The following is a 24,977-nucleotide window of genomic DNA, read 5'->3' as shown; positions in this document are numbered from 1 at the left end:
GACCAACGAGATGTATGGTAGGAAAGAGTGAAGAAGGTCCAGTGGATGTGTGCTCTGTCATGGTGGTGGCACCTTCTCTCTGGAATGATTTACCAGAGATGATGAGAATATAATACTGGAAAATTATTTACTGTTCCACAAAAGAGTTAATATCTGGCTCTTTCCTTATTATTTATTGGAAGCATGTGTTAGTGATAACAAACGAGGTTAATGAGGCAGGGTTGTGAGGAGTGGGATTGTTTCTTTAAGCATGTTTTTGTTGTTGCATGTGATATGTTTGCATTTGTGTTTAAATCTTTCTTCACCACTTTGGATGGAGGAACAATTTTCTCAAATGCAGTTTGTGAATTTTTAAGTGAAATGAAGCGATATTGTCCTTGGAGAAAACAGACATTATGTGCAAGCTGGGATTCCTTTTTTAACTTGTATTAGCCCATCGATGTAACAATCTTCAGCTGATAATCAGGCCCAGATTTCTAAGCATAGGCACTCATCTACGAGACCTGGCACAAAGAGGCAATCGGATTCTGCTGACCAAGGTATTTGTCCGGGAAGGGAGGGGGGGTGGCGGGAATGGACATTGTCGTTCTAAGAACCCTGAGCCACAGTCTTTTTTAACAGGGTGAAGCATATAGACTCTTGGGCCCTACTTTTCACCAGTTCTGCAGCAAATAAGAGGTTTTCCAGGACTTGAATTTTTTCTCCTGGAACTGGCGGCTGATGTTGGTGCAGCAGAAGGGGTCTTCTTGCTGACATTTGACCTCTTCTTCTCTCCAATTGTCCCCAAGAGGCTACCTTTTCAACAGCAGTCTCGGGGAACCCCCATCTCTCATCGTGTCTTTGCAAGGGACCACATGAGAACTGTAAACCCGGTTCAGTGGTAACATACTTGGGTCTTCAGAACGTCAGAGGTGCTATTCACATCCAATAACAACCCATCTACAAGCTTGTGTCACTGTTCGGATATTAGCTTTCTAGAATAAATCTCACCAGAGCTTCTGTATTTATAGACACCCAGGTTCTCAAGAGGAACTAGTGCAGTGTTGCTTTCAGAGAATAAAAATACAGTGAGGAGATTCTGCTAGTACCGCTCAATAGCACATGGCCTGTATGGATCTGATTCTTCTCCCATCACCTGTTATTACACTCTCTCTATTTTTTTTTCTTATTGACATATTACAATTTGAGAAGGAAATCTGATTTCAGTCTGGAGTAGTTCATGTAAGTGTAAAACACTGAGCCTGAGAGAGTAGAGTATATGGTTTTGTGTTAAATATTTCATCTATAAATTCTGTACTCCATGTTCCCATGATATGAGAAGTTTCCTTTCCAACCATGCATGCTATTCTTGGATACTGAAGAAGCCCATTAGCAAACGGGGTTATATTAATAGCTCCAGCAAAACCGGAAAAATCCTGTAATGAATTATTCAGTCTTCAGATAAATATTTACTGGGGTTTGCAAAGCTAAATTTTCTTCTCCTGCTTCCATTCTCTGATGCCTAATTTCTCTCCCTTCCCCCCTTTATCATCTGGGAACATAAAGATGATAATTGTCAGCCTGTACCAGGAGTAAGTACACTGGTGCGATGCACTTTTTAAGTGTGCCACGAAAAACATTTGCTCCATTTAGTGTGCCAGAGCTAAAAATAAGTTTGAGAGACACTTGTGAAGAGCGTGGGTCCTCAAATCCAGTCCCTCAGGTCCCCAACCCAGCCTGGTTTTCAGGATTTCCATACTGAATATGTATGAGATCTATATGCATGATATCGCAACAACCATGAAGCAAGAATGACAGATATTATCAAGTTAGATACGGAAGCCATGGTAAGAAGATGCTGAGTAGAAGAGCAAAGAGTACAAGAGGAAACATACGGGAATAAGAAAACACAAGAGAAAAGAGGGTGTTCCAATAGGGTGGGGGAGGGGGTGCAGAATAGAGATGGTGAAATCAGGAAAGCATAACTCATTGATTTTATTTATGCTTATATTTTGTCATTTTACTATTGCTAAGCTGTTAACAAAATTGTAAGTTCTACTGTACATCAGTTTCCGCGGAGCTAAGAAGACGCGTCTCTCTCAACGGCCGTTGTGCGAGAAATTTTTTGTAAACCGATAAACCGATAAACAATTTACATCGGATAAATTGTCTTTACATGATAAAATGCTGTAAACCCCGCTCTTACATTTGTTTCTACCTGATAAATTGTATACTGCTGATAACTTGTTTAAAATTGTTCAACCTGTTTGTAAATCTGCGTGTCAACGCAGATACTACTGTAACTGATGTAAACCGCCTAGAACTCTCCGGGTATGGCGGTATATAAGAATAAAATTATTATTATTATTATTATAAACTTCCCGCTCGCAAAAACTTTTTGAGGAAATATTATTTCCTTCCCTTTTTTCTTTATTTTCTTTCTTTAAAAAAAAAAAAAACATTTTGTTTTTTCCTTCTTTTCGGGTTTGCCCCGGCGGGGCCTTTAGCCACCATCGAGGCCTCGGCCTTCGATTTGGCTGAAGCCGTTTTCACATTCATGCCCCCCCAACCCGGCTTCAAAAAGTGCCAGCGGTGTGCACGACCAATTTCACTGACTGATCCTCATAATTGGTGTCTCCAGTGTCTTGGTCCCGACCATCGAGCGTCAACCTGCACCCGCTGTGCAACTTTGAAAAAGAGAACTCTTAAAAATCGAGAGATTCAACAGAAATTATTGTTTGGTGCCGAAATGTCTGATTCTACACTGGCACCGACATCGGCACCGGCGCAGTCGGTGAATCTCTTCATGATGGCAGTTAATAATGCCCAATAAATAAATAAAATAAGTCAAGGATGAGGATCTTTGGATATGAGGAAAATGTGTCTGGGATTGGAGAGTTTTTGTGTGGTATTGCCCCAGCCAGGGGCATAATGGACATAAGAACATAAGAGTGCCAGACTGGGACAGACTGAAGGTCCATCGAGCCTAGTATCCTGTTTCCAAAAGTGGCCAACCCAGGTCCCAAGCACCTAGCTAGATCCCGAATAGTAAAACAAATGTTATGCTACTTTATGCTAGGATAAAGCAATATATTTCCCTTAGTCTACCTTAATACTCGTAGTGACTTATGGACTTCTCTTTTGGGAAATGATCCAAACCTTTTTTGAAACACTGCTAAGCTAATTGCTTTCACCGCATTCCCTGTCAACACATTCCAGAGTAGGCAACCAAAATAAAGGAAAAAGACCCGAGTTCAAACATAAGGAAGTTTTTCTTCACCCAGAGAGTGGTAGATATCCGGAACGCTCTTCCGGAGGCTGTTAGAGGGGAAAACGCCCTCCAGGGATTCAAGACAAAGTTAGGCAAGTTCCTGCTGAACCAGAACGTACACAGGTAAGCCTAGATTCAGTTAAGTCTTTAACCTAAGGGCCACCGTGGGAGCGGACTGCTGGGCACGATGGACCACGGGTCTGACCCAGCAGTGGCAATTCTTATATAAAACCAAAATAGAGTGGAACTATGATTTCTGGATATCAGAGGGGAACAGATAAATGAATGCAAAGTGTATTAATTATATTAAAAAGTCCAAATTTTAGAACACGCATCAATGACACGTAACAGAGTTAGAATATGTCAGTTTTATGGAAATTTACGTCTGCTATCTTTATATTTTGCATAGTATAGGAGTGAGTAGAGGAGTAGCCTAGTGGTTAGAGCTACTGCCTCAGCACCCTGAAGTAGTGGGCTTAATCCCCATGCTGCACTGCCCCAAATACTGTTAGTTAGACTGTAAGCCTACCAGGACTGATAGAGAAAAATACTTAGAGTACCTATTTATTTATTTATTTATTTAGATTTATATCCCGTTCTCCCAGTAGCTCAGAACGGTCTACAAGTAAACATATACAATAGAAGTAATTAGGCAAATAAGATGTACAATAGGTTTAGATGCTTGGACATACAAGATTGTGCAGTATTTATCAGGGTACAAACAATTTATCAGAGTACAGACTAAGAGAGGACTATACTGAAATTTAGGAGAAGTTAAATAGGGGAGAGAAGAGAGAGGTGGGGTTTAAGGGGGGGTGTAGACTGAGGGAGACCTTTAGTTGAAGAGGAGGGTCTTTACCATTTTACGGAATGTCAATAAAGATACCTAAATGTATACCGCTTCAAATAGAAGTGATATTTAAGACATGGAAATAAATAAATACAGGGGGACATGCATTAACCTCTCTTTCTCTGGTGTTGCACTGTATGAACAGCCTGGCTCTTTGAGTGTTCAGTTTCATTTTTATGTTGTGCTTACTTATTCTATACTGGTGTTCTGCTTGTATGAAAGAGATATGGTTTTCTGTTCTGCTTGTGTGAAAGAGATATGGTTTTCTGTTCTGCTTGTGTGAAAGAGATATGGTTTTCTGTTAGCACTGACTGCACAACTGATGTGCTCTAATCTAGTTTGTTTAGTTTTCCAATAGGTTTAATTATGTTCTAGTGCTCACTACAGTATTTGTGGTACTGTGTTTTCCTAGTAGGTGCTTGTTGCGTGACTTGTGGAAGTTACTGCTATTATGGTATGTCGGAATTGCTCTGTAGGTCCTGAGTGACATTTGTAGTGTTTTTGGTATTGGATTTAGATCACACCTTTCTCAGTAAGGGCTCAAGGCAAGTTATGTTCAAGTACAATAGGTATTTTCATGTCCCTGGAGGGCTTACAATGTTTAAGTTTTATATCGGAGGCAATGAAGGGTTATGCGATTTGTCCAAGATCTCAAACAACATCAATGGGATTTGAGCCCAGGCTTCCCTGGTTCATCAGTAAACTAAAGACTAGTGAAGCTGAAGCCTGGTGGTCCTTTGGCAACCTACCAAAACATTGCTAGGTAAATTATTTTATGGCAGTTAATAACTTCAATTTCTGTTATAGTACTTATGAACATTATTGTTCACATGGTCAACAGGAAGATGCTGGACTAGGGAGCTAGGGCTGACTGAGAGCCAAGTATGAAAGTACTTTCATATATTTCCAGAATACTACAAATAATATTCTGTTCAATATGTTGTTTTTCTGCACATTATTTTTATTTTTATTTTTTTTTGGGGGGGGGTACATAATTCCCTGGAGTGCGTACAAGGTGCCTAATGCCATCAGTAAGAGAAGTAATGTTCTATTTTTTTTAGAGTGGTGCTCATACAGGGGGAAGCAGTAAACAATTTGCATATCCTTAATCCTGCACCACCACACTGTGAACACAGTAACATAGTAGATGACGGCAGATAAAGACCCAAATGGTCCATCAAGTCTGCCCAACCTGATTCAATTTAATTTTTTTCTTCTTCTTCTTAGCTATTTCTGGGCAAGAATGCAAAGCTCTGCCCAATACTGTGTTTAGGTTCCAACTTCTGAAGTCTCCATCAAAGCTCACTCCAGTTTATCTGCACCCTCCCAGCCATTGAGGCCCTCCCTAATCCACCCTCCCCCAAATGGCCATATAAAGACACAGACCATGCAAGTCTGCCCAGTACTGGTCTTAGTTCTTCAATATTTACTATTATTTTCTGATTCTAGATCCTCTGTGTTCATCCCATGCTTTTTTTTAACTCCGTCACCATTTTCCTCTCTACTACCTCTCTCGGGAGTGCATTCCAGGCATCCACCACCCTCTCTGTAAAAAAAAAAAAAAATTCCTTACATTGTTCTTGAGTCTCCCACCCGTCAACCTCAAATTATGTCCTCTGGTTTTGCCATTTTCCTTTCTCTGGAAAAGATTTTGTTCTACGTTAATACCTTTCAAGTATTTGAACATCTGAATCATATCTCCCCTGTCCCTTTCCTCTAAGGTATACATATTCATGGCTTCCAGTCTCTCCTCATACATCTTATGTCGCAAGCCTCCTATCATTTTCATCACCCTCCTCTGGACTGCTTCAAGTCTTCTTGTGTCCTTCGACAGATACGGTCTCCAAAACTGAACATAATACTCCAGGTGGGGCCTCACCAATGACCTGTACAGGGGCATCAACACCTTCTTCCTTCTACTGGCTACGCATCTCTTTATACAGCCCAGCATCCTTCTGGCAGCAGCCACCGCCTGGTCGCACTGTTTTTCACCTTTAGATCTTCGGACACTATCACCCCAAAGTCCCTCTCCCCGTCCGTGCATATCAGTCTCTCCCCTCCCAACATATACGGCTCCTTCCGATTATTAATCCCCAAATGCATTACTCTGCATTTCTTTGCATTGAATTTTAGTTGCCAGATTTTAGACCATTCCTCTAACTTTTGCAGATCCTTTTTCATGTTTTCCACTCCCTCCTCGTTGTCTACTCTGTTACAAATCTTGGTTATCATCCGCAAAAAGGCAAATTTTTCCTTCTAACCCTTCAGCAATGTCACTCACAAACATATTGAACAGGATCGGCCCCAGCACCGAACCCTGAGGGACTCCACTACTCACCTTTCCTTCCTCCGAGCGACTTCCATTAACCACCACCCTCTGGCGTCTGTCCGTCAACCATTTTCTAATCCAGTTCTCCACTTTGGGTCCTAACTTCAGCCCTTCAAGTTTGTTCAAGAGCCTCCCATGAGGAACCATGTCAAACGCTTTGCTGAAATCTAAGTAAATTACATCTAGCATATGTCCTCGATCCAGTTCTCTGGTCACCCAATCAAAAAATTCAATGAGGTTCGTGTGGCACGATTTACCTTTAGTAAAGCCATGTTGCCTCGGATCCTGTAACCCATTAGATTCTAGGAAGTTCACTATTCTTTCTTTCAGCAACACTTCCATTATTTTTCCAACAACCGAAGTGAGGCTCACCGGCCTGTAGTTTCCCGCTTCATCTCTGTGACCACTTTTGTGAATAGGGACCACATTCGCTCTTCTCCAGTCCCCAGGAACCACTCCCATTGCCAGAGATTTGTTGAACAAGTCTTTAATAGGACCCGCCAGAACCTCTCTGAGCTCCCTCAGTATCCTGGGTTGGATCCCGTCTGGTCCCATCGCTTTGTCCCACCTTCAGTTTTTCAAGTTGTTTAAACACGTTCCTCCGTGAACGGCGCAGAATCTACTCCATTTTCTTGTGCAACTTTGCCAGACAATCTCGGTCCTTCTCCATGTTTTTCTTCCGTGAACACAGAACAGATGTATTTGTTTAGCACGTTTGCTTTTTCCTCATCACTCTCCACATATTGGTTCCTAATATTTCAAACTGCTCTCACAAAGATTAAAAATTAAAGAGAAAAAGAAGAATTCAGACAAAATAGAGAGAGATTAGTGCAGCTATAGCAAATATTTGCAAATTCCCATTCTACTGACACTAGCCGTATTGTCTCCAACATGTCCTTAGAGTATCATTGATGCATATTCTTTACACCTAAACAATGGGCCGCCATGTGTCTCAGCCAAGGAACCATGGAAGAAGCATTGCAATTCATGCTTTTGGTTAACTTTGTATACTTTTGCATTTTAATTTAAAAAAAAAAAGTTATTTATTTATGGGTTTCTAAGCTCTATAAAAAGTTGCCTTTCATTGGTAGCATAATGTTCTTTCAGCTCTTTGTTAGCATTGGAAAAAAAAAAAATTGTTTCCACATGAAAGCTTTGGTTATTGGCAGTTATTCTAAATAACACCAGCTCTGTGTCGCCATGTCAAGAATAAATGATTTCAAGAGGTTTGAGGACGTGTTTTCTATTTTCTTTTGCTTTGTTTTCGGCAGTTCAGTCATTTAAGAGGTAATTTTACAGCTGCCAACATGGGTGAGGGCATGCGTAAACTTTTCACTCCACAGACTTTCACTTCGAAAATTACCTCGGGAAAAGTTCCCACACACATTTATACCTAATAACTTGCACGCTTAGTTTCTTGAAAGAAAAAAGTGTGCTTATTTCGGAAAACTAAACAATGTGCACATAAGCGCAAGCCTCTTCCCAAGACCCTCCTCCTCCTGAAATGCCTCTTCTTACTATGGGTATAAATGTCACTTTCCTCATACTTCTACCAACATATACAGCAACTAATTCCCCCCCTCCCCCCCCCCCCACTCCTTTTTACTAAGCTGCGGTAGAGGTTTCTACTGCGACTCGGAACGCTAAATGCTCCGACGTTCATAGAATTCCTATGATTATGATTATTGAGAGCTTCTGTACCGCTACTAATGACTGGAGAGTCAATTCAGAGCAGTCTACATGAGCCTCTGCAAAGGCGCTACACTACATGAGCTTGCGTAAAGGTGATACGATACATTAGCTTCTGTAGAGATGTTGTGAGGTGTTACAATACATGGGCTCTATAATGAAATACATAGAGCTCTGTGGTGGTGTTACAGTTATGCCAATAATTCATCATCCTACTTATATGCACTTGTTTATACCAAATCAGTTGTCCTATGTATGTACACATGTAAGACTAGGTTTACTATTGTCGCTAAATACACTATACACATCTCTTAAGGAGGTTGGCCACTTGCAGCTAAATGAACTACCTCTTAAGGAGGATGGCCATTTCAACTAAATGAACTACCTCTTAAGGAGGTTGGCCATTTCATCTAGATGAACTACCTCTTAAGAAGGATGGCCATTTCATCTAGATGAACTACCTCTTAAGGAGGTTGGCCATTTCAACTAAATGAACTACCTCTTAAGGAGGTTGGCCATTTCATCTAGATGAACTACCTCTTAAGAAGGATGGCCATTTCATCTAGATGAACTACCTCTTAAGGAGGTTGGCCATTTCATCTAGATGAACTACCTCTTAAGGAGGATGGCCATTTCAACTAAATGAACTACCTCTTAAGAAGGATGGCCATTTCATCTAGATGAACTACCTCTTAAGGAGGTTGGCCACTTGCAACTAAATGAACTACCTCTTAAGGAGGATGGCCATTTCAACTAAATGAACTACCTCTTAAGGAGGATGGCCATTTCAACTAAATGAACTACCTCTTAAGAAGGATGGCCATTTCATCTAGATGAACTACCTCTTAAGGAGGTTGGCCATTTCAGTATTTATTTATGCGATTTTATAGCCCGTTCTCCCAGAAGAGCCCAGAACGGGTTACAAGTTGACATACAAAATAAGAGTTAGCAGTTTACATATACAGTGTTCCCCAGCAAATTCACGGTTTGCGAATCGCAGACTCGCTCATTCGCGGTCTGCTCCGACCGCCTCTTCCTGTAGTAAAGTCAGGCTACATCAATCAGGAGCTGCGTATCAAAGCAGCTCCTGATTAATGAGGCTCGACTTTACTACAGGAAGAGGTAGTCAGAGTAGACCGCGAGTGATTTTCTTCGCCCGCTGACGCTCCGGCTGCCCTCTCCTGCCTCCCCTGCCTTTTGACAGGCATTCGCGTTTTTTTTTTAATTCGCAGGGGTTCCTGGAACAGAACCCCCACGAATTTCGGGGGAGTATTGTATAGTAAGAGTTCACAGTTTAACAATTATTACTGAGCTAACATGGATGTTAGGCCTAATTACAGGTTTGGTAACTTTTCCCTATATTAGCATTTTATCCTGACATTACTCTTTACCCAAAGTGGAATCTGTAAAATTCTTCCTGATGTATTTGTAACATATTTCTGTTGGAATCACATTCTGCAGCCTGATGGTTTTCAAATTTTGGTCCTCAAGAACCAGCTCTCTCCACTCCCCTCTATCTAGGTCTGGTTTTCAATACAATAAAATATGTCGATTTAGCTTTGGTTATGAGCTCATATCTATGCAGCTAAAACACAGGTCAAAGGGGGTGGGGGGAAGGGGGGAGGCGGGATTGAGATGTAGATTGGGGACCACATCTATGGTTTCAACGCTAGGTTTTATCTATTTATTTCTTCCATTTATAACCTGGGCGACCTGCAATCAGATGGCTGGACGCATCGAAAACAACCATAGGGATGAAGCTGGAGGACTTTCCGGACTGGCACAAAACCAGTTTCTTTTTACATCTGTAATTCATCAAGTCGCTAGGACTCCAGCACAAGTCGATGACCCCAATTCTTGCTAGCAGAAGAATTGAGCAAGGCCACAGTGCCTGCTGGCAGGGGATGAGGTCCCTGCTGGTCGTCTCTGTCAGTCTTGCTTAATTCTTCTGCCTATGGGGGATCTCTGGCAGAGAAGAAGTCCAAATAACAGTTAGAAGGAAGAAGCAGGATGAAAGGAAGAAGAGAGGGAAGGGGAAGGGATTTAATATACCATTTTTGTGTGATTATAATCAAAGCAGTTTACATATTACATATAGGTCCTCATTTTGTTCCTGGATCAAAGGAGGGTTAAGTGACTTGCCCAGAGTCACATGGGGCTTTAGTGGGAGTCAAACCCTGTTTCTCTGGTTCTCAGGCTACTGCACTAACCATTAAGTTACGCCTTCATGAGCAGGATGAGTGTGAGAAAGAAGGGAAAAAATGTAGAATGAAGGGGGTGAGATATGAATAGAGGGAATGGAGGGGGGAGAGGTAGTAGGTAAAGCATAAGAGTGGAAGGTTTGGGGGAGCCCTTGTATGGAAAGCTGTCTACTGCTAGGGTTTATGTCAGCCATTTTGAACCCAGGGTCAGATGGGGCAGGAGTGGAAGAGGATTACTGCTGCCCCCTCCCCTTAGACTATCAAGGATCATCCCTAGGTAAGTCCCAGAGTAGATTAGGGGTCTTGTGGGGAGGGGTTGGGAGATGAATCAAAACAAGGGAAGGGATTGACAGCTTATTTGGATCCTGGGTGCATGAGTGCTAGCGGCTATCAGAAGTGTGCTCGTGCTCAAATATTCAATGCTTTTGGAAACATTGCTCCTCTTTTTTACCTTTCACTAAGCATCTTTGAGGGTTATTTTGCATTCTAATATTTGCAGGTGCATTTATGCAAATTTACTTATACTGTCACTGTATTGCTTCCCCTCCTTCCCACACCAAATCCCAAACAGATGTGTTTTTCAGAGTCTATTTGCACAGCTTCAGTAAACTAAATATTGTTTCCCAAGAAGTCGTAATTAATGTTTGTGCTTTAATATTCAGTAAATTACAGCACTTAATTTGCTACAAGAGAACATTGGTAGTCAATTACTTTCTACAGTATCCCGGTTTTATTTTTCCATGCTCCATTTCTCTCTGTATTGGCTTAAATGTAGTTAAAGGGACAATGTCTGAGTCCAGTTTAGTTAACAAGTAATTCTATAGCCTATCTTTGTTGATAGTGGTTGATAGTTGTTGCCATCGACCCGTGTTCGAGTCCTAGCGGCTTGATGAATTGCAGATTCAAAAAGAAATCAGTTTTGTGCTAGTCTGGAAAGGATCTTCAGTGTCATCTCTATGGTTGTTTTCAACGGTTGATAGTAATGGTAGAACAAGTGTAGACCGCTACGTCAAATCAGTAAGTAAACGGTGAAGAAACAATAGACCACAGTGGTTCTCTGCGGAGATCTCAGACCTCATAAAAAAGAAGAAAAGAGCGTTCATCACCTACAAACAATCAGAGAAGCGAGAATCCAAGGAATACTATCTGGCCAAGTCAAAAGCGGTCAAAACGGCAGTCAGGGAGGCCAAACTCCGAATGGAGGAGAACCTTGCGAAGAACATCAAGAAGGGCGATAAATCCTTCTTCTGGTATATTAGTGACAGAAAAAGAAACACAGATGGGATAGTACGCCTTAGGAAACCCGACGGGAACTATGTAGAATCGGACTCCGACAAAGCCAAACTTTTAAATACTTCTGCTCGGTCTTCACTTGCGAGGCACCGGGATCCGGCCCTCAGCTGCCGACTAGGGAAAACTCGGAAGACCCGTTTCAAAGTTTCGAGTTTACGCCTAGCAGTGTCTTGTAGCAAGATTTATGGTAGACTAATCAGTTACATAAACAAGTTGCGTGTCTGTTAGTTTTGTCTAGGGAAAACCATAAACTCTGCCAGGTTCAGCTTTCTTGCCTATTTACACGACACAAGACCCAAGCTAATGAGAAATACTTTTATTATGAAAATAGAAAAATATAATTCACAAGCCAGCAGCAATATCTAAATATTGTTCACAAAATATCTGATTTACATATATGAAACTTAGTACATAATTATCACAATACACTTGTTAGATAACTAAGTAAAACTAATTCTTTCACATACTAAACAATTCCTTATAATAATAATAATCCCTGATTAGCAGCAATTGATTACAGTTATCACCAAGGTAGCTTTACAAACCTTATCTTATATCACAATTGGATGCACTTATCTATCCCCAGCTTAAAGATAATAAATTCCTTATCTCACCATCTGATTAGGCCTCCGTCGAAACTTAGGTGAAATGGAAAACGTTTCTTTTCAGCTTAGTAGACGTAGAAAATCCTTTGGTTACAGGCACACGTGTTCGTCAGCCACTGGTAAGGCTGTAATTTATTGGCAGCCAAGTTTCCTTGAAGTGATGGAATACAGATCTGTTTAGAGTCTGATTCACTCTCTCTCAGGCAGAGAGTCACATGAGGTAACTGTTCAGGTCTTAATTATTAAGAAATAGATGCGTGGAGAATACCTGTGGTAAGATGTGAGTTCACCCGCATCCCGACACAGACTAATTATAATTAGCAACTTTTTCACTTGGATCACGTCAGATGACTTCCTCCGACCAATCCAGAAACAGGTCTTAGATGAATAGCCTTTCTGTGTAAGGTCTCATACAAGCTGGGAGACACAGGCGCCGTTCAAAAGATAAGGACAGCATAGGAGTATAATTCCCCCAAGAATCACACAGTCTAAGCATGAAGGCATAGATGGATGTCCTTGACTAGAATACCATTCTGGTACATACCCAGAATGCATCAGGCAGAAACAGCAAAGATGTGTTCTTCTTTCTCTTCTTGCAAAGTTCATGCTGGAAAGATTTCTTGCAGACAATGGTTCAGGCTTGATGATGTCAGAGAGGCCTAACCTTCAGGTGCAAATAAGGAAACACCCCTACAGTCTACGAGGAGCTATCAAGACTCAAGGTGAACAAAGCTATGGGACCGGACAAACTACACCCCAGGGTGCTCAGGGAGTTGAGTGACGTCCTGGCGGAACCGTTGTCCGCGCTCTTCAATCTTTCCCTAAGTACAGGAAGAGTCCCGTTGGATTGGAAAATGGCTAACGTCATTCCACTCCACAAAAAGGGATGCAGGACGGAGGCTGAGAATTATAGACTGGTGAGTCTCACATCGATAGTGAGTAAACTTATGGAAACACAAATCAAACGCCAATTGGATACGATCCTGAACGAGGAGAATCTACGAGATCCCCATCAACATGGTTTTACGAAGGAAAGGTCCTGCCAATCAAATCTGATCAGCTTCTTTGACTGGGTAACAAGAAAGCTGGATATAGGGGAGTCCCTGGATGTCATGTACTTGGACTTCAGCAAAGCGTTTGATAGCGTCCCACACCGCAGGTTATTGAGCAAGATGGGTTCGATGGGACTGGGTGAAACATTAACCGCATGGGTTAGGGACTGGCTTAGAGGTAGACTTCAGAAGGTAGTGGTAAACGGTACCCTCTCCGATATGATGGAGGTGATCAGCGGAGTGCCGAAGGGCTAGGTCTTGGGCCCGATCCTATTTAACATCTTCGTAAGAGACTTGGCTGAGGGGCTTCGAGGTAAAATTACATTATTCGCCGATGACGCCAAACTATGCAACATGGTAGGCAACCGCACAACAGATGAAAGCACAGTGCCCGACAAAAGCTCAATGCCAGACAGTATGACGCAGGACCTACTCCTGCTGGAGCATTGGTCAAAGACTTGGCAACTAAGTTTCAATGCCAAAAAATGCAAGGTCATGGACCTTGGCGGCAAAAATCCATGCAGGACTTACACCCTAAATGGTGAGATCCTAGCAAGGACTGTAGCAGAACGTGACTTGGGGATGATCATTAGCGAAGACATGAAGACTGCCAATCAAGTGGAGAAAGCTTCATCCAGGGCTAGACAAAACATGGGCTGTATCCGTAGAAGTTTTGTCAGACGTAAGCCTGAGGTCATAATGCCGTTGTACTGATCCATGGTGAAACCCCATCTGGAATACTGTGTACAATTCTGGAGGCCGCATTATCAAAAAGATGTGCGGAGAGTTGAGTCGGTTCAGCGAATGACCACCAGGGTGTTCTCAGTACTCAAGAATCTCGTGTACGAGGAACGACTGGGTAAGTTGCAGCTGTACTCACTCGAGGAACGCAGAGAGAGGGGAGACATGATCGAGACATTCAAATATGTCACAGGCCGTATCGAGGTGGAAGAGGATCTCTTTTTCCTTAAAGGACCCACGGCAACAAGAGGGCATCCGTTGAAAATCAGGGGTGGGACATTTCATGGCGACACCAGAACATATTTCTTCACTGAAAGGGTGGTTGATCGCTGGAATAATCTTCCACAACAGGTAATTGAGGCCAGTAGCGTGCCAGATTTTAAGAAAAGATGGGATTGGCATGTGGGATCTCTTCATGGAGGTAGTTAGGGGGTGGGCCATTAGTGTGGGCAAACTAGATGGCCTTGGCCCTTTTCTGCCGTCATGTTCTATGTTTCTATGAGGGGAGGAGCCGATGGTTTTTTTTTCTAGCTGGGCAGCTGATAGCATAGCTGGTTTTAAGAAAGGTTTGGACAAGTTCCTGGAGGAAAAGCCCATAGTCAGTTTTACTGCGCCACTCATCCTTACTTGGCCACTGGCAGGAACATAGAAGGATGTAAGAGCCATGATAATGAAAACTACAGGAAGTAACGCTTTTAAAAAGTCATTACTGTCATTAATTCTGCTGTCATTAAAAAAAACCCAAAAACTGTCATTAAAAGAATTCAAGCTGACTAATACCTTTTTTTCTGTTCCAAAATTTTATTGAAATTTTATATAGTAACATACAATAAAGCAGGAGAAACATTAAACAAATTGCTTATAACACTATTAACACAAAGCTTAGAATATTAAAAGGCGAAATCCTTGACATGAAACTCCCTCCCTCCCTCCCCCCATCCCATCCCGTTTGCAGAGGGTGAAAAACCAACATCTGTCCACATCTCCATTCTTTCACTATAATTCAATTACTATCTGCAAACACTTGTATGGGCGCCCATAAAGATCTAAATTTGACCCCTTGACCTCTCTTCTCCATTAGAACTGCCTCATATTTCCCAACTAAACACACTGAATTCCACCAAAATTGGAAAGACAACAAGGATGTCCAGGTTTTCAAAATGGCTTGGATTGTTACAGCAGTAAGTATGGCCGCCAATCTTTTATGAATATTAGTGATATCAACAGATGCAAAGAGGTTAAAGATCACTCCAGCATATGTCAAGGGAACATTTATATGTAATAATGTTTGAATGTAATTCTATACTTGTTGCCAGAAGTTATGAACCATAAGACAATAGAATAACATACAATCTAGCATTCCTTTTTCTTGGCCACAAGACCAACTTAGAGGAGAATATTCTAAGTTAATTTTGTTTAATCTAACAGGAGTCCATATTACACGTTTGATTACAAGAAATAGTGGTTGTTTCATGGAGGCAGATTGACAACATTGCCAATGATCATCAGATAGACACCATTAGTTCCCGTGACCATATGTCACGTAAACCATCAATGTCTCATTTTCTTTGCTCTAAAATGTACCCGTATTTTATATTTTTTTACATATTGAAATAATATTTGGTTCTGGTGAATTTAACGGGATTTTTGAACTAATAATGGCATGTCTGAGTTGCAAGCTACCCCGCATAGTACAAGGTAGCAAAGTTGAAGGTTTATTCAGTACACAGGCAAGTTATGATTGATATTTCATTTTTGCTGGCTAAGTGGATGCAACTGTCACGAGGATAGTAGCCGTGGTCAAGAAAGACTTTTATGACTATTTGTTTTATAATGTTTTATAAAATGCACTGTGAAAATCTAAAGTGGAATAAAAGCATGCAACTGAAGTAATAAAACAAAAAAGCTATTACTGTAGCTGATGTCATCATATCGTCCACCAGGGATGATGCATAATTTAGGCAAGTCTTAAAACTCAAGCTTTGTGAATACGGAACCAGGGATATTGTCACGCGCTAGGACACGGTTCCAGAGTGTCAGGGCCTCAGCAGGTGGCGTTGATGATCAAGGAGGAAGCCCCATAGGGTGGTCAGTTTTAGCTCTGTGTTCAAGTATATCTTAGAGCATTCACAACAAAAGAAAAAAAAAATAATAATAATTCAGGCGACTGCCTAGTCTCTCCCTTCCCCTCCCCTGTTTGCGGCGGTCAAGAACGTGCTCTTCACAACCCCATCGGCTCTCTCACTAATGTCACATCCAGGTGCCGCACATAGATAGTGACATCAGAGGTAGAGCCGACGGGGTTGCGAGGAGCACTTCGTTGACCGCCGCGAACAACAACTTCAAGAGGGGCGCATGCGGCAGGCGGGAGCGAGCAGGGTGTGTGTGTGGTATGTGGGACTGGGGAAGGAGCGGAGGGGGGAGGGGGAGGGGCGCCTGGGCACCTCTCACCCTCGCTATACCAGTGTGACTGATTTTCTAATTTTTATATTTATGTTGCCATGGCTATTAAAAAAATTTCAAAATATATATATATATATATAAATACCTACAGATATTCTTAATATAAATAGCGTTATCAGAGACTGACTAGGGCAGGTTCCTAACATGGAGAAAAGACCTCAATGTTTCCTGGAAGTCAACCCAGAAAACTACTATGGCAAATACTGTTCGATGTAGGCTGACGTCAACACGTATCACTTTAAAGCCAGGGCAGACGCCGAGTCGCCATTTTCTCGCAGAAGACTTTGAAGCAGTAGCTCTTTTTCAGATGTAATTATTAGAGTTGCTCTATTATATGCAGTATTGATTTCATGCACAACTAACTGTGAGATTTTTTTCCTCAGAAATTCCCCTGATGCAGCGTAATTGCGAAACAGGGCCTGTTGGGAATAACGAGATGAGTCTCTAGACCAGGGGTGTCCAACCTTTTGGCTTCCTTGGGCCGCATTGGCCAAAAAAAATGATTCTGGGGCCGCACAAATGCGCAAACGCTGCAGCAAGATAGAGGAGGGAGCCGGCAAGACGGTAACTACCCAGGGGCAGCAGAGTAAAACACTACATCGCCCTCGACCGGGGCCGCAAAAAATACTTCACGGGGCCACATGTGGCGCTTGGGCCGCAGGTTGGACACCCCTGCTCTAGACTATGCTTAACTGAAAATTGCACTGGGAGAGTGTATTAAACTGACAACGGAGCTATGGTGATCTTTTCCGTATCCAGTGGCGTACCTAGGGGTGGGGGCATGGGGGGCGGTCCGCCCCGGGTGCACGGGCCCAAGGGGGTGCACAGCTGGCCTGCCACAGGGGAAAGGCTGCCATTGCCGCGAAAGAAGCCGGCGCCAGTTCTCCCTCCCTCCGAATTTGCCCTGCTTCTTTTCCCACAGGCGACCAACTTTAGCCGTCTGACGTCAATTCTGATGTCGGAGAGGACGTTCTGGGCCAGCCAATCGCTGCCTGGCTGGCCCGGAACATCCTCCCCGACGTTAGAATTGACGTCGGACAGCCAGAGTTGGTCGGCCCGCAGGAAACAAGCAGGGCGAATTCGGCGCCGGCCTGTTTCCGATGGCCAGTGGCAGCCTTTCCCCGGCGGTGGTGGCAGCATGGTGTTATTTGTTGTTTGAAATACCGACCATCAACAAGTATCTGGTTGGTTTACAATATTATAAATAACATATTAAAATTAGGGAAGAGTTTTAAAAGAAAAAGGGCATTGCTTAATTAAGACATGAGTGGAAGAAGACTTGATAAACAAGGGATACTAGAGTTAGGGAAGTCAAAAATACACAACCGAAACGTGGACCATGTTGGGTCCGCACCACCATCTTTTGCTGTGTGTTATATGGATTGACTTTACATTGTCTACACCCTGTTATCTAACCAGCTACTACCCACTAATGTGGATGCATTGTTTAGTACAGGAATTCCCCCTTCCAAAAAAATACAAATATTTTTAGCACTCGGATTAGCGTGTGCTAATGTGGCGTTACCATTTGACATGAGTGCATTCTGTGATATTACCCCACTAATAAACCCACTATACTAATGTTACCATTTAGCAGATAATTATTTCACATGGGTTTCTAGAATAATATCTCCAATTTTTTTCAATATTTTATTCTCTAGGGAAAAGACTCAGAATTCGACTGTGGTCTTGGAAATAGTAAAAGATCTCTGTTGTTATAAAGAACTGTTTTATAAGCTTGCCCTTACTACTTTTTCAGGATAACCCCTCGTAATGTTGCTCCTGATTTTTGCGCTATTTGTTTAGCAGTGGGGTGAAACTAATGAAGACAATTAAGGACGATGCCTAATAGGATATAAATACAGGTTGCAAGAGGGTGATTGTTTTTAGAAATAATATAAAAAGTAGTTAAGGGTTTTTCACCAATGACTGAAATGTGAGCTAAGAGGAAGATGTGTAGGCTCTAAGCGACTTACAGTGGAAAGGAAGGAGAGAGGAAAGGTAGGGGAGGACTGAAGGAAAGGCTTGAGAGAAGAGAGGGGATAGAAGGAGAATATAGATTTAATTGTCGATGAGAAGAGTTTTCAGCTTCTTCCGGAATAAGGTGTAACTAGTTTGCAATCGGAATGCTTCTAGGAGGTCATTCCAGGTCTTTATTCCCAAGAAGATAAGCATGGAGTAGAAGATTCGCCTGTAGTGGAGATTTTTTGTGGATGGCATGTTTAGTTGAATTCTAATGAGGATTCTTCTAGAGGTGGACCTTGCCGTTGCAAATAGTTGGATAAGGGGGGCAGCTGAGTTTCTGTGAAGTATGTTGTGAAGGATACATGATACTTTGAAGTTTATCCGCGATGGTATGGGTAACTTTAACTCTGAGGGCTGTCCCAGTCCCAGCTAACATGAGGAGCAGAAGACCTGATGCAGGAATTGCACCCAGGTCCTTCAATGTGCTGACCTTAACACTTGACACCTGAGAAATGTCGGCTCAAAAGCACAGTCAACAGAAATGCAACCTTGACAAATCTTTTCAAAAATATGAAAAAAAAAAAAAATGGCCTGGATCAAGGAAGACTGAAATGATCGCAAGAGGCAAACACAAAACATTTTCCAAGTTGTGCCCATTCTCACTTGTGGATCTTTATAACTACAAAAAATGTTATCTTCTAATGATTGGAGAGGACCATGAAGGTCCCAAATTCATTGTTTCTTAAGACATTCGAGGAAGAAGAAACTATGTATTTACAGACATTGTACTCCATAAATCCAATTATTAAAGGGGTTTTCAGTGACAGTGGGGAGATGATGCATTGTGATAAACTGATGGGAATTCACCATATCTCAGCAGATAGATACATTTTTTTTCTTTTTAATAAATGAAGTAGAATTTGATTAAACTTTGAAAAGGTCAATGCCAAACCTGATTAACCAAACCAAATATTTGCAAACCAAATAGAAGCCCGGATATGTCCCAGATTTTCAGAAGTTCATTTATCCCTATTATTTCTGTCCTGTGGAAGTGGACTTTTCAGAAAAAGTACAATAAAAAGTGCCATTTGATTTTCACAGGAATGGTGGGAGCAGGTGGACGTGTGGAAAGGATACTTTGCTTTCCATTCACAATGGCCGTCAAGCTGCAAATCTCAAAGCCAACTTTCTTGCTTTTTCCTAATAAAACTCCTTGTTCCGGCTGGAAGTTGTCCCCTTGGAGCATTGTATCCATCTCTTTGCTCGGTTGCTCTTTTAGCTCCACATTCCTTCTGTCTGCCCTGTAGCTCATCACATGTTTGCTGCACAAGGCCGTAGAGTCATCTACTGTGCAACGGTTGGCTGCATGCAAACTGAAGTGTAGATATCAGGGAACTGGACCTCATTAAAACTCCAAACCTCCTGTCGCCTTTGCAGCATTGGATAAGAAGGGTGGGGGGGGGGAAGGGAAGATGCATCCATATTATGTTATGAGGTTTCCTAGATGACTGTAGCCAAGACGAGGACTGATTGATTCGGTGATTTCACAGTCGAGGGAGCACAGCTCGCACTGACCCCAGCCAGGATGATAGATTTTGATGACTGGTATATTGTAATCCCAGGAGTTTGGGCTGCGAATGGCTAATTATGAGAGCATGATGGAAGGAGAGGGGGGATGGGAGAAAGCAGACAGCGTGTAAATCGTCTTCATGTCCCTCGATCTAGGCTACTACATGAGAAATGAAGAGAAATAGTGGGGCCTAGGGCTGACATTAATGCTTATCCTGATACATGAAGCATATTCTCAGGGCCTGAACACACTGCATTGCTGTAACACATCGTGAGAATTATGTGGGATTAAGGTATTGCTTTTATGTTAGTTTGTTAGGAACAGCTCCTGGCCAGTTAAATAGCATTGGATCGGTCTGACAGGGTGAAGTTCCCTATCACTGGCATTCCACTAGAGGGAGCCAGTGCACTAGAGCCTAGCTAATTTGCTTAAGAGCTATAAGTGCTGTCCACTCACCCTGAGTGGATTGTGATACTGAAAAGAACATCTCCCAACACAGAGAGCTCAGAAGATAAGGGAGCTCCTCCTCCTGACTCTCTAGAAGAAGTTATAAGAACAGTAGGAATGATCAATATAATCAGTGTGTGTGGGGTAGGGGGTGAGTGGCCCTCTGGTGGCAGCAGAAATCCTCTTCCAGCTAGAAAATAGGGATTCCACATAGCAACAGTATCTTAGGATCATCTCTTCCACCTCTGACCCATCAGCTGCACAGAACAGCCTTCAAGCCAAGCCTGAACAATGTCGGACTAAGGCCCCAATGCTCAAAACTTACCGTGCTAAACCAGTTCTAACCAGTTTAGCTTACAAGCATTTTAGCTTTCATGTACAAAATGCCTCTATGTGATATTTTCTGTGCCCTGTAACAGCCTCCCAGAATAGTATAAATATGTAGAATAGCAACCTCATTAATGTTAAAATGAGCACTCCGGACGTTGCCCAGACATTGCCAGGTGGGGCACAAAATGTAGCGCCGACCTTTAACACTTCAAAATTGCTGGCAGGTCTGGAAGTGCCGGTGGCGTTGAAACCACATGTATTAAAAGCGGTTGCACGAGAGGTGGAAGCTGGAAAAAAATAAAGTACGGGATACATTCATCATACTTATATATAGTAGTGTTGGAGGGCACCAATAAAAGCATATACTGTACACTTCTCCCTCCGTATTCGCTGTGATATGGATGAACAGGCCCGCAAATACAGAAAAACCATGAATAACTTTTTCATGTATTATTCGCTGTTTTCTATTAAAAACCATCGTGAATAGGGTGAAATCGCGAATAACATGGTGGGAGACCTGGCCTGTTCCTGAAGGAGAGGCAAAACACTGCCGGCGCTAAAACCCATGCTATGCGTCAGTAAAGGGGGAGGTTAGTTCTTTCATTTACATCCTTTTGTTTTCTAATTGGAGACGAATGTACTTTACAAAACAGCAAATTAGGGAAAGAAACAAAGCTTGCTTTTTACAAACACAAATAAAAAGCCCTAAATTGTAATGAGGGTTGGAGATAGCACTTTTCACCCAGTTCATTCTCTCACATATTTTCCTATTTTTTCACGCTTGATTTGGGGGTTTCTGAAAACATAACCTGAAGCCACAAATAGAATGCGCACATTTTATTCCTGGCGATTGACACGTAGAATGATGTCTTGCAGAGAAGGATGAAGACGAATGAATGAGACTGCCATGGGAAAGGTGAGATCTAAATTGAAAGGAGTGAGAAAAAGAAAATAAGTTATCTTGAGGAATGCAGGTTAGGCTGCACCGGCCTGGTAAGAACATAAGAAGTTGCCTCCGCTGGGTCAGACCAGAGATCCATCGCGCCCAGCAGTCCGCCCCCGCGGCGGCCCATCAGGTCCATGACCTGTCAAGTGATCCTTGTCTAAAACCCTTTATGTGTAAATCTTTTTATTAAGCAATGACAACAGCAGGTATAACCGTAACAGAAAACAAAGGTTACAATACCAACCAACTGCTGCAGAGGACTGGACTCTGATGTCCTCCACGATCCAGAGCAATATCCCAACCCCCCCGGACAGAACCCCACCCTCCCCCCTTCCCCGCCACCCCCACCATGAAAATTATACCCCAACACCCAAACAGAGGGAGGAGATACGTCAAATAGAGCTATGCCATTACATCTGGAGTCTATTCAAGATATGGCTACGACTCGCAGGGGACAAAATGTTCAAGTAGGGAGTCCAAGTGTTGATAAAGTCTCTGCTCCGGCGACGAGAAGAACAGGCCAAATGGGCCTCCCAGCCCATAAGTTCATGAAGTCGATTCCGCCAAAGCCAAAAGGAAGGGGGCTCAGGAGAGAGCCAACAACATAAGATACATTTCTTCCCCAAAATGACACACTTACTAAGAAACAGTTTTTCTGAAGAAGTGTACACAGAGAAGAGAGAAAAATGAGCAAATAACATAGGAAGCACCAGGACAGGCACGGGAACCTGCAATAGGTCCTGTAAGAAGGAAGCCAGCGCCTTCCAAAAGGCCTGAATCCCCACACAACTCCAAATACCATGAAAGTAAGAGTTAACTTCCACAGAACAACAGACACAGAGTTGAGAGTCAGTACAGCCCATATAGTACGCCTGACTTTGGGAAACATAAGCCCGCAGGACTGTGCGATAGTGACATTCGCGCAATTCAGCACTATAAACCAGTCTAAAAACTCTTTATTCCCTTTATGCTTCTATCTATACCCTTTCATAATCCTATCTCTACCTCTGTCTGAATCCCTCAATCCCGGCATCCTTCAGGAATTTATCCAATCCTTCTTTAAAACCCCGTAGTGTACTCTGTCCTATCATAACCTCCGGAAGCGCAAGGTGGTTGCTAAACAAGTTTCAAGTTGTAGTTAAAATCTGATGAATCGCTTAATCGTAATACAAAGCAATGAACAAATCTAAAAAAATATAATAATACAACTACACAAAACTCTCCAGCAGGGTCAGAACTGTTGAAGAATGCAAAGAACTGCAGAGCGACCTGAACAAACTGAGTGAGTGGGCAAAAAATGGCAGATGAGCTTCAATGTGGAGAAATGTAAGGTCTTGCACATAGGGAAGGGGAACTCCAAGTACAGCTATACGATGGGAGGGAGGGTACTGGGGGAAGGCAACCTAGAAAAAGACCTGGGGGTATTGGTGGATAACACAATGAAGCCGGTGGCGCAATGTGTAGCGGCCTCAAAAAAAGCGAGCAGAATGTTGGGCATTATCAAAAAAGGTATCACTACCAGAACGAAGGAAGTTATCCTGCCACTGTATCGAGCGATGGTGCGCCCACATCTGGAATACTGCGTCCAATACTGGTCGCCATACCTCAAGAAGGACATGGCAATACTCGAGAGGGTCCAGAAGAGAGCAACGAGGATGATAAAGGGTATGGAGAACCTTTCATATGCCGAACGGTTAGACAGGCTGGGGCTCTTTACCCTGGAAATGCGGAGACTGAGAGGGGACATGATACAGACTTATAAAATCATGAAGGGCATAGAGAAGGTGGAGAGGGGCAGATTCTTTAGACTAGCAGGAACAACTAAATCAAGAGGTCATTCAGAAAAACTGAGAGGAGACAGATTCATAACGAATGCAAGGAAGTTCTTCTTCACTCAGCAGGTGGTAGACACCTGGAACGCGCTTCCCGGAGAGGTGATAAGACAGAGTACAATTCTGGGGTTCAAAAAGGGACTGGATGACTTCCTGGAAGCGAAGGGGATAACAGGGTACAGATAGAGCTTTACCTTACAGGACATTGAGCGAATAGGGTATGGACATTTTAGGTTAGATAGGGAACACTTTCAGGTCATTGACCTGGAGGGCCGCCGCGGGAGCGGACTGCCGGGCACGATGGACCCCTGGTCTGACCCGGCAGAGGCAATGCTTATGTTCTTATGTTACAAATTTATGTATTTATGTGTTCATTTTTATAGCCCTTCCTCCCCAGAAGCTCAGAACGAGTTACAGTATAATAAAAATTAGGTACTTGGAAGTTCCCAAACTGTCCCGAAGGCTCACAATCTAGCTAAAGTACCTGGAAATTAATAAAGAAGAGAAAATAAAGATGGTTGAAAAAAGAAAAATTCTATGTGAACTTATAGGATGGAAATTAAACTGACAGTGAAGAACTGTATGAAAAATACATATGGAATGCAGTTAGAGAGGGTAGGTTACAATCTATTGATGGTATTTGTTTAATTGGAAGGTGTTAAGGTGGGTAATTTGGGGGAAGGTTATCTGAAGGTAGGTGAATCTTCTGGAGGTAAAAGAGGAGGGGTTAAGATATTTGGATGAATTTTTTGTGTAAGTTGAATGTGGTTTTATTGTATAATTATTTGTTACATTTGTTGCACTATTGAAATTTTGAAAATTAATAAAGTTTAAAAAACAAACTAGCAGTCAAAAGCATCTTTAAAAAGAAAGCATTTTAACTTGCTTTTAAACCTATCCATTTGACGTTCCTCTCTTATGTGTATTGGGAGGGAATTCCATAATTGTGGAGCGACTGCTGAAAAAATATATTGTCTCCGTGTACTAATGACTTTAAGGGAGGGAACAACCAGCAAATGTTGATTGTTAGATCTGAGTGATCAGGTGGGGGCATAGGGTATTAAAATTCTGTCAATAAAGGAAGGAGATTTATAAAGTATCGATTTAAGAGTTAATAAACATATCTTGTAGGATATTCTATGTGCCACTGGGAGCCAATGAGATTTTTGTAAGAAGTGGTGACATATAAGACTCAGGAAAAGGCAGCATTAGAGAGATCCCTGAGCTAATTCTCCCCTGGCTGATGGAAACAGTCACAGGTGTCTCGTGTGGTCTTTTCTCTCTGTCTGAGGGGAGTAGGATTAATCACGAGCCGGTCCTTGCTCGTCTCTCGGCCACTCTCATCAACGGCAGTATCTCGGCCTCTTCCCAGAGGAATCATCCAGCTAAGATCACAGAGGCAATCTGATAAGCA

The sequence above is a fragment of the Geotrypetes seraphini genome, chromosome 13 (genome assembly GCF_902459505.1).
Source record: "Geotrypetes seraphini chromosome 13, aGeoSer1.1, whole genome shotgun sequence".
NCBI classification, from domain to species: Eukaryota; Metazoa; Chordata; class Amphibia; order Gymnophiona; family Dermophiidae; genus Geotrypetes; species Geotrypetes seraphini.
The sequence above is the reverse complement of the archived record's forward strand: the minus strand, read 5'-3'. Positions refer to the sequence as shown.